The sequence below is a fragment of the Vanessa cardui genome, chromosome 24 (assembly GCF_905220365.1).
Source record: "Vanessa cardui chromosome 24, ilVanCard2.1, whole genome shotgun sequence".
Classification (NCBI taxonomy): Eukaryota; Metazoa; Arthropoda; class Insecta; order Lepidoptera; family Nymphalidae; genus Vanessa; species Vanessa cardui.
Window position 1 is genome coordinate 3,983,647 of NC_061146.1, and position 13,979 is coordinate 3,997,625.

The 13,979-nt window shown below is 33.0% G+C and overlaps 1 protein-coding gene across 1 annotated transcript in view; it reads left to right on the plus strand.

Moving 5' to 3' along the window:
• The first annotated feature begins 9,729 nt into the window (after positions 1–9,729).
• LOC124539951 overlaps positions 9,730–13,979 on the plus strand; it is a 108,622-nt gene continuing 104,372 nt past the window's right edge. Inside the window, exon 1 of the mRNA XM_047117311.1 lies at positions 9,730–9,856. The gene's annotated coding sequence lies outside the window, so the exon portion shown is untranslated. The remainder of the gene's footprint in view (positions 9,857–13,979) is intronic.

Consider the following 13,979-nt stretch of genomic DNA (forward strand, 5'->3'; position numbering starts at 1 on the left):
TTAGTAAATAAAGGTTATACTGTAACATTTAGTAATGATAAATGTATTGTATCTAATAAAGATAAAGTTTTAGCCACTGCCACTCTTAGGAATGGTGTATATCAACTTAATACCATTGATCAGCCTTTGTGTGGGGGGGTAGTTAATAACAATTTTATTTCTTACAGTACAGTTAACAAAGATTTACAGTCTAGTGAGGAGACTGTAACGATTTCTTAATCAAGCTCAAAAGGTAAAGTAGAAGAGGAGTCGCAGGAAATATGGCATCGTCGACTTGGCCACTTGAACTCCAGGAGTATGACACTGATGAAGAAAGGTATGGTCACAGGTATTAAATATAATTCAAATGTTTTTAATCCTTGTGTGGCATGTATCGAAGGGAAGCAAACCCGTGCTCCTTTTCCTAAAAAGTCATATACCCGAGCTACACAGTTATTAGGACTGGTACACACAGACTTATGTGGACCAATGCCAACGAAGTCTATTGGTGGTGCAAAATATTTTCTAACATTTATAGATGATTTTAGTAGAAAAACATTTGTTTATTTTTTGAAAAATAAAGATAAAGTTTTTGAACACTTTAAGAATTTTAAAGTTTCTGTGGAAAATGAAACTAACCACAAAATTAAAATTCTTCGCAGTGACAATGGTGGTGAATTTGTTAATTCTAAATTACAGGCTTATCTGAAAGAATGGGGCATCAAGCATCACACAACGGTTCCATATTCTCCACAGCAAAATGGTGTGGCAGAAAGAGCGAACAGGACCATTGTTGAGAAATGCAGATATATGCTATATATATATATATATATATATATATATATTATATATATATTGGACAATATCACATACATTACTCTGATCCCAATGTAAGTAGCCATAGCACTTGTGTTATGGAAAATCAGTAACGAAGGTACCACAAACACCCAGACCCGAGACAACATAGAAAACTAATGAATTTTTTACATCAACTCGGCCGGGAATCGAACCCGAGACCTCGGAGTAGCGTACCCATGAAAACCGCTGTACACACCACTCGACCACGGAGGTCGTCCTGGTCGACCGGGATGCCGGCCTGGTCGACCAGTATTGCGTATGCTGTTACCCCGAATAGAAACAAACTTGATTCGAAATCAAAGCAGCATATTTTTGTTGGGTACTGTGAGGATACCAAAGGTTATCGACTGTTAGATCCAGATAGATCATATAAGTGTGTCAAAGCAAGAGATGTAATTTTCTTGGAAAATAAATTTCACAATAATAAATCACATGATGATAATTTTAACTTTAAGAGTAAATTGAGTTTCCTCAAAATGATGTGATTCCTGTTCGTATTTTGCATGATCCAGAATCAACCCTGGATGGTGACAAGCACTCACACCAAGGCGAACGGCCTGAGCCAAGCCAGTCTGAACCATCCTCCATAAGACCACAGTTTTCTAATGACCGACTAAGAAAACGGCCGGTAGCAACTACAGTGAATGATTCAGATAGTGAGATAGACACCACTATAGAATCGAATAGTTCTGCGGATCCTACATACGTTCCAGGATGCTCAACACTGGATGAGATTACATCAAATTCATCAGAATATGAAGATCTCGATGAAGCTGAAATGTCTGTTCTGTTAGTTAAAAATTTGTGCAATGATGATAATGAACCAGAAACAGTTCAGGAAGCTTTGGCAGGAAACGAAGCAACTGAGTGGACTAAAGCTATGTCAGATGAGTATAAATCATTTAATCACAACAAATGTTGGACTTTAGTTGAGAAACCAAAGAACCAGAAACCAATTAAGTGCAAATGGGTTTTTAAAATGAAAAGAGGCCTGAATGGTGAACTTTTGAGTTACAAAGCACGACTCGTAGCAAAAGGTTATTCACAGAAGTATGGAATCGACTATACGGAGACTTTTTCGCCGGTGGTAAGACACTCAACTATTAGGACTCTACTCGCTATTGCTGCTGAATTTAACCTGGACATTGATCATCTTGACGTTAAAACTGCATTTTTGAATGGAGATCTAAATGAAACTGTGTTTATGGAACAACCACAAGGTTTCATAGAAAAAGGTAAGGAAGATTTTGTGTATAAATTAAATAAAGCTATTTATGGATTAAAACAAGCTTCCAAAATGTGGTATGAGAAGATAAATGAAGTACTGTTACAGAAAATGTACTTCAAAAGGATATCTTCAGAACCATGTGTATTTTACAAGAAAACTAAAAGTGACATGATAATAATTGCACTGTATGTCGATGACATTTTATTGTTTTCTAGCAATTCAACTTTAAAGGATAAAGTGAAACGTGAACTTATGGATACATTTGAAATGAAGGATCTTGGACCTGCGCACCATATCCTTGGGATGAGAGTAATTAAAAGTAAGAATAAAATTACGCTCGATCAAGTGGGATACATAAAAAGAATTTTAGATAAGTTCAAAATGACGGATTGCAAACCAGCTAAAACTCCACTACAAAAAGGAATCAAATTACCAAAATGTGTTAATAAAAGTGAAAATTCTCATTACAGAAATTTGCTTGGCTGTCTCATGTACATAGCAGTGTGCACCCGACCAGATATCGCTCATGCAGTGAGTATGCTCAGTCAATTCAATGAGTGTCACGCTGAAACTCACTGGAAAGCTTTGAAGCGCGTTCTTCGCTATCTTAAAGGTACGATGAACTATAGGTTAGTCTTTCAGAAGAGTGGTTTAGATGTAATTGGTCATGTAGATGCTGTTTAGGGTGGGAATGAACTTGATCGTAGATCTTTCACTGGTTTTATTTTTAAGCTTGGTAATTCATTGATTTCTTGGGAAAGTCGAAAACAAAAGACTGTTGCTCTTTCCAGCACTGAGGCTGAATACATGGCAATTTCTGACAGTTGTAAAGGGCACTTTTTATAATAGGTTTTCTTCGTGAGTTGTTGGATATTAAATGTAAAGTAATATTATATAATGATAATCAATCTGCGCAAAAATTAACTTCTAATTGTATGTATCATAGTAGAACTAAACACATTGATATAAGGCATCATTTTATTCGAGATAACATTAAGAAAAACCTTGTTAATGTTAAGTATTTGCCAACAGACTTGATGATTGCTGATTTGTTGACAAAACCTCTGACAAAAGAGAAACATGATCAGTTTGTGAAAGGTTAATGTTTACATAACTATGTTGAAGCTAGTTAATACATGTTTAGGTCTTTGTTTTATGTTTTTTTGTTGATATTGTATTTAAGTTTTATAATACATGTATGTTGATTATAACTGTAACTGATAGGTAACTATTTATAGTTAGTTCTTATGACATCGGTTTAAGGGGTAGTATTAGATCTGTCTAATATAAACGATGTCATAAGGTCTTACAAAATGACTTATGAATAAATAGGTCTTTAATAATGTTTTACTGGCTATATAGATTTTTGTTCCTTTTTCGTTTGTGTGTCAAACGAGTTTACTTGTAAACTAGAATGGTCTAGAATAAGTCAGTACGATAATAAAATCCTTTGACATCGTTACATTTTGTTTGCTTTTTTCTACATAAATCTATCAATTTCAAAGCAAGAATTGTAATTTCTAATATGTTGAAGGAAATATTCAGACTCCTCAGTAGTTCCCGTAACGTAGATAAGAAGAGATTCTGGTGGTTCAACCAGTTGTGGTTAATTCATTTTGTCAGGGGAGTAGCACTGTATCAGCAGTTTATTTTAAACATCATAGCGTGACAATACGGGCATACTATATTCATTGAACCAATGATCATATCGGGATTTATTGAGATTGGTTCTAGTTCTTGACTTAGTCTTTTTTAATCGTTGATCATCCAGTCGTTGGGCTCGCTCGTCAGGTTTTTCAGTATGTCTTGATAAAGTTTCTTGTTCGAAGATCTGGAACTTGATCATTACGTTGACTAACTGTTTTGGCAACTCTCAAAGTAGAAATTCGGATTCTATTTGTTTCTATTTCTTGTTGCTATGTTGTTTCCGTAGCTCTTTTGGATGACGCTGCGCATATATTGTTGATGTTCCGATCTTTTGTTTCTTCAATGTCATGGTAGTTTCTATTTATATAAATTATTTTATTCAATGATGATCAATGATTTGCATTTTTTATTTCATATTTTATACTTATCGGTTGATCGAAATATAAATTCATCGTAATAGTCGTAATGGCCATCTGTTGGTTATTTTTAATGATACGGATGAAATAATTACTTTCTCCGTGACAAAATACTTGTACGTACTCTTTTTCATGACAATCGGTTGAACGGTGTAGATATATTTATATCGCAGCGCTACTAGGTGGCGAGTTACATCAATGGAGAAAGCATAATCTCTTTATTCATTTGATCTTAATGATCGACCAAATAGTTTCTGAGTTTATCGATGACGCACATACAAACACATTTACTTTTGTATATAGATAGCCTATCATTTGCGCAATCACATGTTATTCCTGTATACCAATATATATTTATAAAGATCGATGCATCTGTTCTCGAGTTGTAGCAGAACATACAGACAGACAAATAATACAAAAATGGTAAAAATTATGTCAGTCAATCATAAAAAGAATACTTATGACCAATTACGACAAAAATAAGTATATAGGTAGACTCTAGAGATTTATATAGTAGTAGTATAGATTTAGTATTCACGTGCGATATCTTTATTATTAGCGTAATTCATGTAAACTTTGGTGTTTCTATAGCGATTTCTATGCTTCTTTTTTATGGAATAGTTAATACTGTTAACTTTTTTAATTTGGGATGATTGAGAGTAAAAAAAAATAATAAAATATAAAAGCAGGAATATAATCAGAAAGCTTCGAACTACTAAGCTATTGGGAGTGACACGTGTTATTGTGAGTCAACCGTAAAAGATAGACAAAGGCTGTCATGTGATATTTTTTATATAATTTTAAGGATAACATTTCCATAATACACAATTTCTATGTAGCTTTAACCATTAAGGTTGAACACGCGACGGAAGCTTAAAATATGGAGTAAATTTTCCCGTTTTCCCGACATTTCCCTTCACTGCTCTACTCCTATTGACTGTAGTGTGATGAAAAGTATACTATAACCAGCTCAGGAGTATGAAAAATAATTGTACCAAGTTTCGTTAAAATCCGTCGAGTAGTTTTTGTTTCTATAACGGTTATACGGACAGACAGACAAAAATTTTACTGATTGCATTTTTGGCCTCAGTATCGACCCCTGATCATCCCCTGATAGTTATTTTGGAAAAATATTTCATGTACAGAATTGACATCCCTACAGATGTATTATAAGTATAGATTAAAATGTAAGGCTGTGCAAATACTGCAAAATTTGAATAAAGATAGATAGAACTTATCTACGAAATATAGAGAAACAAAAATTTTTTAAATTAGTATGATCTGTACATAAAGATAATTTATATTTCTACCCCGAAATAGCAATATTTGGAATAATTGAGTTCTGGTTTGAAGGGTGAGTGAGTCAGTGTTTATCTTATTTAATGGTAAATATTTGATAAAGCATCTATGTCTACGGATGGTGACCACTTACCAGCAGGGACTAATATTATAAAATAGCTGCATTAATTACTTACATATTCTCATTGGTAATTAAATTTATATAATCATATAAGTGTGCTTTGCTCGCATTTATAGTGTTGGTTGACACGTGTTAGGCAAAAAGGTAGCCCACCATATTTCATCAAATTCGACTCAGCGGTTTGGTCGTGAAAAAGCAAGATACAAAGTTACTTTCACATTTATGATATTTATATAGATTATTTGTATACCAAAGTATATATTTAAATTTTCCTAAATAAACAATTTATAGAACAATAAATAATGTAGGCGTCGATTAAAGCGACAGGGAAGGAGAGGAGGCAATCATTATCCCATTTATCTAGAGGGGCAGCCGTTATTGTAAAATGTTTTATCGAAAAACTCAATAAAATATTTAAGGCAATTCATCTTTTCACAGCACAATATGAAATAGTATTTGGATTTTTTTTTTAAAGGGAGTAATCATTTGTTCTAAGGCAATTGAATATAGGTTCCCTCCTCTTATCAGCTCAGCTCACTTTATCTGCTTTTAAATATTTATACAATTGTTATACATATGTCATATAATGAATAGTTTTGTAGCAGACATTTAACTCAATACGTGATAACGTCAGTTAACACTGCTGCCCCATATTTTACCGGTTAAATACAAGCCGGCTTACTATGTAGAAGCGGTCATCTCGTTTCATTTTTGTTATAGAATAGTTGGGCGGCCAATGAGCCATCTGATGGTTCTCACCATTGATCATGTGAAGCTGTAAGATAGGATGTCACCTGGCTATCATGCTGCACTGGCATACTTTATGAAGCTAGTTGTTGAAAATATTTTGTGCCGATTGAAAATGGCATAAGGCTTCTGTGTCCAATCAATCTTCAATGTCCGAGTATGGCCAATTTGACATGTAAACCTGATGCGATGACTCTTTTAATTATTTCTCAAATTCAACGTTTAAAGCCAAATTTACAAGGTAGATAGTACCTTGCAAACTCGGTGACAAAAGTCAAAGTCCTATCACAAATAAATTATTCATATTTTGATATTGGGAAAATTACCACAATTTAAATTATTTATTCAGTACATGGCAATTGATGTCAAAACAAGTTAGGTACAGTAAAGTTCAATCTAGGCGTAATTAGAATATTAATGATATTGTATGAAATTATAATCGGATTGTGGTAAAAAATGTTTTATTTGCAAATGGTCCAGCTGATAGTAAGTTGTCACCACGTGCCTTAGATATTTCCAATGTACCAATCTTGGGAGCTAAGATGTTATGTCCCGTGTATCTGCAGTCAATCTGGCTTACTAACTCTTCAATCCGGAACACAATACTGAGTACTGTTGTTTGGTGGTAGAATATCTGATGACTGGGTATTATATACTCAGGCGGGCCTGCACAACACTCTACCGGCTACCACCGACTAAAAGGTCTACTGCGGAAAAAATTTGACTTTTATCCACCTAACTGGGGTTTGAACTCAGGTCTTTGGGATCATCACTCTGGTTAAATAGTTTATCATCATCATTGTAATTATCATTACTCAGTATAAAACTAAGACGCTTACCGCTGCCTGTTCCTATGAAAGCTTGGATCTTTCAAACGAGTCGATTTATTATTTTAATAATTTGATTCCGTTCCCAAGATTGGTGGTGTATTGACGATGGAATGGTCAATATTTCTAACAGCACCAACGTGGTGGTGGTGACTTCTTACTTAAAAGTGGTCCATATGGTCATCCGCCAAGCTATAGCATAAAAAAGACCAGACGAAGTGCAATTTTGTCGACGTCCGTGCCTCGGAAAGCACTTAAACACTGTTGGTTCAGCGCCTAAACACTTTCTAGTCAATCGTCTCATCGCACTATATATACACATATACACTATTATGTGCACAAATACATTTGCACTTTAAAATGTCCTGCGTGTGTGTCTCTCGAGATTGTCTCTCGAGATTGGCCGCTTGAACATTATGATAAAGCATAGACATTATTTATTAGATAGTAAGTACGTACATTTAGTAAGACACAACTTAGATGTAGCATCAGCAAATTCAATAAAACCGAATACTGTGGATTAGGACAACCAATAGAAATAGCTATTGCGCCATTCGACGCTATACGTCGCTATAGAGTCGCGTCAATGCAACCTGAGAAAGCAAATGTATGTAAATCGACATGTCAAAATGACGAATATATTCGGTTATATGATATTACAAGTTATTACGTTTATGTAAATATCATGTTCACATAAGAAATAAATATTGAAAGCTTGGGATAGCGTACTTAAATCGGTTGTGGTCGGTTTTACGAATTTTGCCGATGCTACATCGAAGTTGTGTCGTACTATACATTATTATTAACAAATGTTGCGCATATCGAGCGTGCCTTTATTATCGTTAGAAAATAAAACTGTTGATTCACTCAGCTTTAATTATTCCTTTTCGATTTTGATTAACTTTATATACCACCTCAATAAACAGTAATTAAAAAAAATGTAAATATGTAATGTATGTAATGTAAGGTAATATAGGCGTATTAAAGTAGAGAAAAGCGGCGAATATTAACTTTCGTAGTCGGATATCGAAAAAAATCTTCTTTTTAATGTTTCCATTCAATCTCAAAGATATATATTCCTAGTTGTAGAATGTAGACTCTCATTATAGCCGTGCAAAGAACGGGAATAGCTAATAGACATAGGTAGTTATATTGTATGTTATTTTATTTATTTTATGGACGCATAATAAACGAAATGAAATTTAAAAAAAAATCGTTTTATAATAACCACATGAAGTAAATATGTATTTAATTAATTCATAATTATAAAATTATAAGCATAAAGAGCTGAGATGGCCCAGTGGTTAGAAAGCGTACATCTTAACCGATGATTGTGGGTTAAAACCCAGGTAAGCACCATAGAATTTGCATGTGCTTAATTGGTATTTATAATAAATATCGATCTCAGTGGCAAAAGAAATAAAAAGGCCAGGAAACCTGCACGTGTCTAAATTCAACGAAATTCTGCCACATGTGAATCCCCTATCTACAAAGGAGGCATAAGCTTCTAAATTTTCCTCAACGGGAGTGAAGGCCTTAGACCAGTGGTGGGAAATTTACAGGCTGATGTTAATAACATGGTTATACTTTTGTTATTTTATTACAAGCAGGCAGGAATGTCAATTTTTTTTTTAATTAATGTTATTTTACGATGTACGCAAGTCGACAGCTTGTTGCGGTGTTAGAGATATCCTAAAATTCTTGTTTCTAAATTGCTTCTTTACATCTTCACGTAAAAAATTGCGTTGTTACTTTTTCTTATACAGATTTCCGGTACTGATAAAATTACTTGTTTACAATTTTAAGTCAGCATGCGTTATTAATCTTTAAATATAAATAAAGACTTTAATATTTGTCGTATTTCATGTGTAACATATATTCAGTTGGAAAGACTTTGGCCCATTTGGGTACCAAACACCATGAATAAATTCTACTAAGCCGCGATATTCTTATTGTTCTATATATATTATTTATGTAACAATTTATTTCCCAAGATTGACGGTGCATGGGTAATTTAGGGGATGGTTACGGTGAGGTTATGTAAGAATATTTCTGACGGTACCAATATCTATGGACGATGATGACCACTTAATGTAAGGAGATCCATATGTCAGTCTACCTATATTTAATAATAAAAAAAAACAATAGTTTGTGAGCGTCTATTTTTACAGTTATTTAACAAAAATGAATGTTATCTTATATATTCTCAACTAATAAAATATTCTACGTTCGTATTGGTTACTTTTCTCAGCAAACTCCCCGAAGAAGCCGCATTCGATCAAACGCTAAGGTACGCTACAAATAAAAGCGCAAAGTGTAATTTCTCCACATAATCCGTAAATCTATAAGTTTATTTATTTAGCTGCGGTTTTACTGTTATTACCATTCGTATCTGATATGTAGCGGGATGAGGATCACGCATGAATTTCATCACCTGAAAGTATATACAAAATTGAACTTTATTTCAATGGCACTCAGTAAAAAAATCCCGTCACGTTCGATTTACACCGCCGACACCGATTAGGCTGAAAAGGATTCTTTTCCCTTGAATCTCATAATAACATCCTACAAACTCCCAAGTTCCAGTAGTCTCTGAGACGCGGCAGAGGGCGGACGCGTCGCTCGCTCCCCTAACGATTTATGTGATAAAACCTGTTTTTCTGTGTGAAATATCTGTCGGCACATTTCAGTTTCGTGTGACGTGGTTAGCGTGAAAGCGTGCGTTTATTTCACGGTAAGTGAGTGATCATTTCGTTCAAGGTCACGCGTATACCTGTTGCTTAGTATCTCAAATTGAGAAGAAGTAATTGGGAAGCGGTTCAATTTGAAACACGAAATGAACGAACGAATGAATGAACGATGTATTATAAAATAATCGTTTATGTTTACATACGCCTGATATTGTGCATTGTTCACGATATTGATCGGTTCATGAACACGTTACTATTAGGCCGGGATTACTCATATAGACACGAGACGAAAAATTTGGCAAATGGTTAAGCGTGTTTCAGCTGAAATATGTTTTGATAATAACATGAATTATTATTAAATATAATGTAGTTTATTATAATAAATATATATTGTGCTTAAATAATTAATTTATAAAATAGTTATTTCATATGAATATAAAATGATAATAAAATAATTATTAAATATAAATGACGCAAATAATTATTAAATATAATTAATCTACAAATTATAGAGAAACCAAAATTTGACCAAAATGATTAATTTTTAATATCAATCTAGATTAATTAATTACAGATAGAATATAAAATGTTAACAAGGAGTTTCTGTAATAAAACATTTTAATTGGAACCTTTTTGGAAATAAATCACAACCATTTCATATTCCAGAATTTGAAGAAATTATTATTATACAATTAAAGAAATAGGAATGTATTTCAAGGCGTTGAAAGTTTTAAAAATAACTGGCTTCCACCCGCGGCTTTACCATGCTGGCAAAGTTAGTAGGGGAAGTTAAGAGTTTGGTTACTATGTAGGATAACTATATCGTCAGGGTACTAGCTATATTAATTCTAAATATGTTAAACTGTATTCGTATGATTGAAGAACAAACATGTGAATATACATATTAGTGGGATTAAAAATATGAACTTTATGTGGTATTATTGATTTATAATTTTGTTATAAATATTGTGATGTATATATAAACCGTAATTCTGCCTAATATGAGATTACTTAATATAAATGAAATGAGATGGTATATGATTACAATAGGTGAGACCCGGGCAAGCACCATTGATGTCCAAAATTCATGTAATAATTTAAAGGCGCTTTAGCCCAACAGTGGGCTATTTACAGGTTTGTTACTTTTAAATTTTACATGGGATGTATTTTTTTCTAACATCAAATGAAAGAGGTCATAAATCAGAAGTAAATGAATCACGAAATTCTCACATAGATATAAATTTATTTACTCCCAAAAGCTCAACTTTAAATCATCCTCTGTCACATGTATATTCCACAAGCCTGCATTGGAACAGCGTTGTGGAATATGTTCCATACCTTCTCCTCAAAGGAAGGCTTTAACCCAACAGTGGGAAATTTACAGAGTGTTGTTGATCTTTTTGTTATAGGTTTGGTCGTAAAAGAGCAACAGCCAGACAGAGTCACTTTCACATTTATATTATTAACATAGATTAGTGTGGTGTGTGTGAATAGACCTGTACCTTCATATCTTGTTCTGGGAACGTGAATATAGAATGTTTACTTGTATAAGTTCCAGCAAAGGGTATTTGATGAAGTCGTTATCGTTTCATTCCTCGTGTCATGCTGTGTACGTGTTCGGTACGATCTATCCAGGAATTTAAATCGGTCTCAAGGGCCTGAAGGTAAACTAGATGTCGATTTAATGACTCGAATGATTCTCAGATCAGATATACAGACATGAGTTTTTTTAATATTTCTTAATCTATTTTTGATTCGTTTTTCCGACAGGTTTGAAAAAAGTTGATCTATTTCAACTTATTTACACAAAAACCTTAATAAATTATATACCTAAACCTTCATTATGAATTTCTCTGACTATTAGTGAAAACCGCATGAAAATCCGTTCAGTAATTTTGGAGCTTATCACGAACATACGGACGGACAGATGCGGCCGGAGACTTTGTATTATAAAATGTAGTGATAAATTTTTGTTTACGACGTAGCATATAACTTGTGAACTTTTATTAGACTGAAATTAGATTAATTTTCCGAATAAAATCTTAGTCGAGATAAAATGAATAAAACACGTATTTATTAATCGAAGTTTGAGGTTCCATTTCCGGTCTTAGTAAAAGCGAGTTTCATTTGTATTTACAGCTAACTTCAAGATTATCGATAAAGGAAAACACCTCGATGAAACCAGTAAAGTTATCCTGTACGACTTAACAGGAAACTAACAGAAGAACATGATCGTGAAATATCAGAAATTGTTATGCGATATTGACTACAAATGTTATGATATTTAAAGTTTACAAGCATCATAATAGCGTTTCATTGTTAGGTGGTTATTTACATTTCACATTTGACGAGTGGGATGTGGAATGAAAGTTCACATATAAATATATATTATATATTTAAAGGCCATCAACGCACCTGCAAGCCCCCGACGTTGCAGATGTCCATGGGCGGTGATACTCACTTTCCATCAGGTGAGCCGCAAGCTCGTTTCAGTGTTTCTTATGTAAGGAGCAATTCAACAACAAGTAGGTAGGTATATCAACCGTTGTGGAACAGCCTTCTGGAATAAATATTTATGAGCTCTTACTGTCTATCAAGCCTGTTTTAATGACGTAATATTAAAAAGTCAACTTTTGCTGACGAGAATTCTGCGTTCCGAACCGGTAGCTTCATTTAATAAATTCTGTTAAATTACGATTCAAAAGTACTTGTAAAAGCCTACTTGAATAAAGTATATTTTGATTTTGTTGGTTATATGATTTTGCAACAATATTCCAGGAATAATTCTTAGAATATTGACTGAAGTGTTATTTCTGGAAGAAATAATGCCTCGAAGTTAAATTGAAACTGTTCTTCTATTTTATGAAAGTTCAACGCGTATACTTTCCAATGATTTTTAAGTTACGAATAGCAATACGTTAATGAAGTCTTGTTATCAAATATTAAAATAATCTTTATTGAATTAAGCTCTTAGAAACATTTTTGAATCTTGTTAGAATGTAAAAATTCAAATGAACGTATTTTGGGACTTCAATTTTTTAATAGAAACCTTTAAATTAATTTTCGCAAACGATATTTACCTACATCCGTAATTAAAGCGTTTCTTATACTATTCTGAAAAAAAAACTGTCTTACTAAATATATAAAAATATATTTTATTGATTTTAATTTGTATCGTTATTATATTAATAAACCATTATAATTACAAGTTCACACATGTAACACGTGAACTAAGATAAAAAAAATCTTCATTCATTATTTCTAGCCCATTTAAAAGACAAATATTTTTTTTATATTCAATAAAGAATTTTATGTGTTTTTGATTGAATTTGTATTCACAGTTTTTAATAAGTAAAAATTACTAACAGTACATACTACATAGAAACTACCCTAGAATCTACAAAGTTGAGTCGTAACAGCACTTAGACGCTAAATTATAAATATAATTTTATTAAAAATAAAAACAATGAACATATTACATGACGTTTTTTTAAACAGGTACAATCTAATATAATATAATACATCATATTTTATTAAACAATTTGGCGTCCTCTCATACCGCAGAGGGCTATCTCTCATATATACGACGTAAATGCACCTAGTTAGTTGGATTTAAATCCGGCACCGCCAGACTTTCGTTTGTTGGCTTAAAGTATGAAGACCGAACAATAAAATCCACTAAAAAAGGTAAAAGGTAAATATTTCAACATGGTATAAAGATTAGAACTTAACGGAACAGACTTAACGAAATTTATTGCTTCATTTGTTCACAACGAACAAGACCAAGATTTTTAGTAAAAGACTTCAAATTGAGTTTTGGAATTATTCAGAGACAGGTCTTAGAAAGAGCTACAAGTATACGAGGTGCCTTAAAACAGGAGTTACTACGACAAATTATAAATATACTAGTTGTCGCCCGCGGCTTCGTTTACGTTTAAGGGTTTTCCTTGTCATATCTCAGACAAAAAAAGCTAATGAAAAAGCTATGTCCTTCCTTAGAGTTCAAATTTGCTTTATAATAAATTTCATCAAATTTGGTTCAATGGTTTGGTAGTGAAAGAGAATAAGACAGGCAGACAAACAGAGTTACTGTCACATTTATAATATTAGTATAGTTTCTTTTTTTGTGATTTGTGTTTAAAATAGTTAAAATCGTGAAGCTCGCTC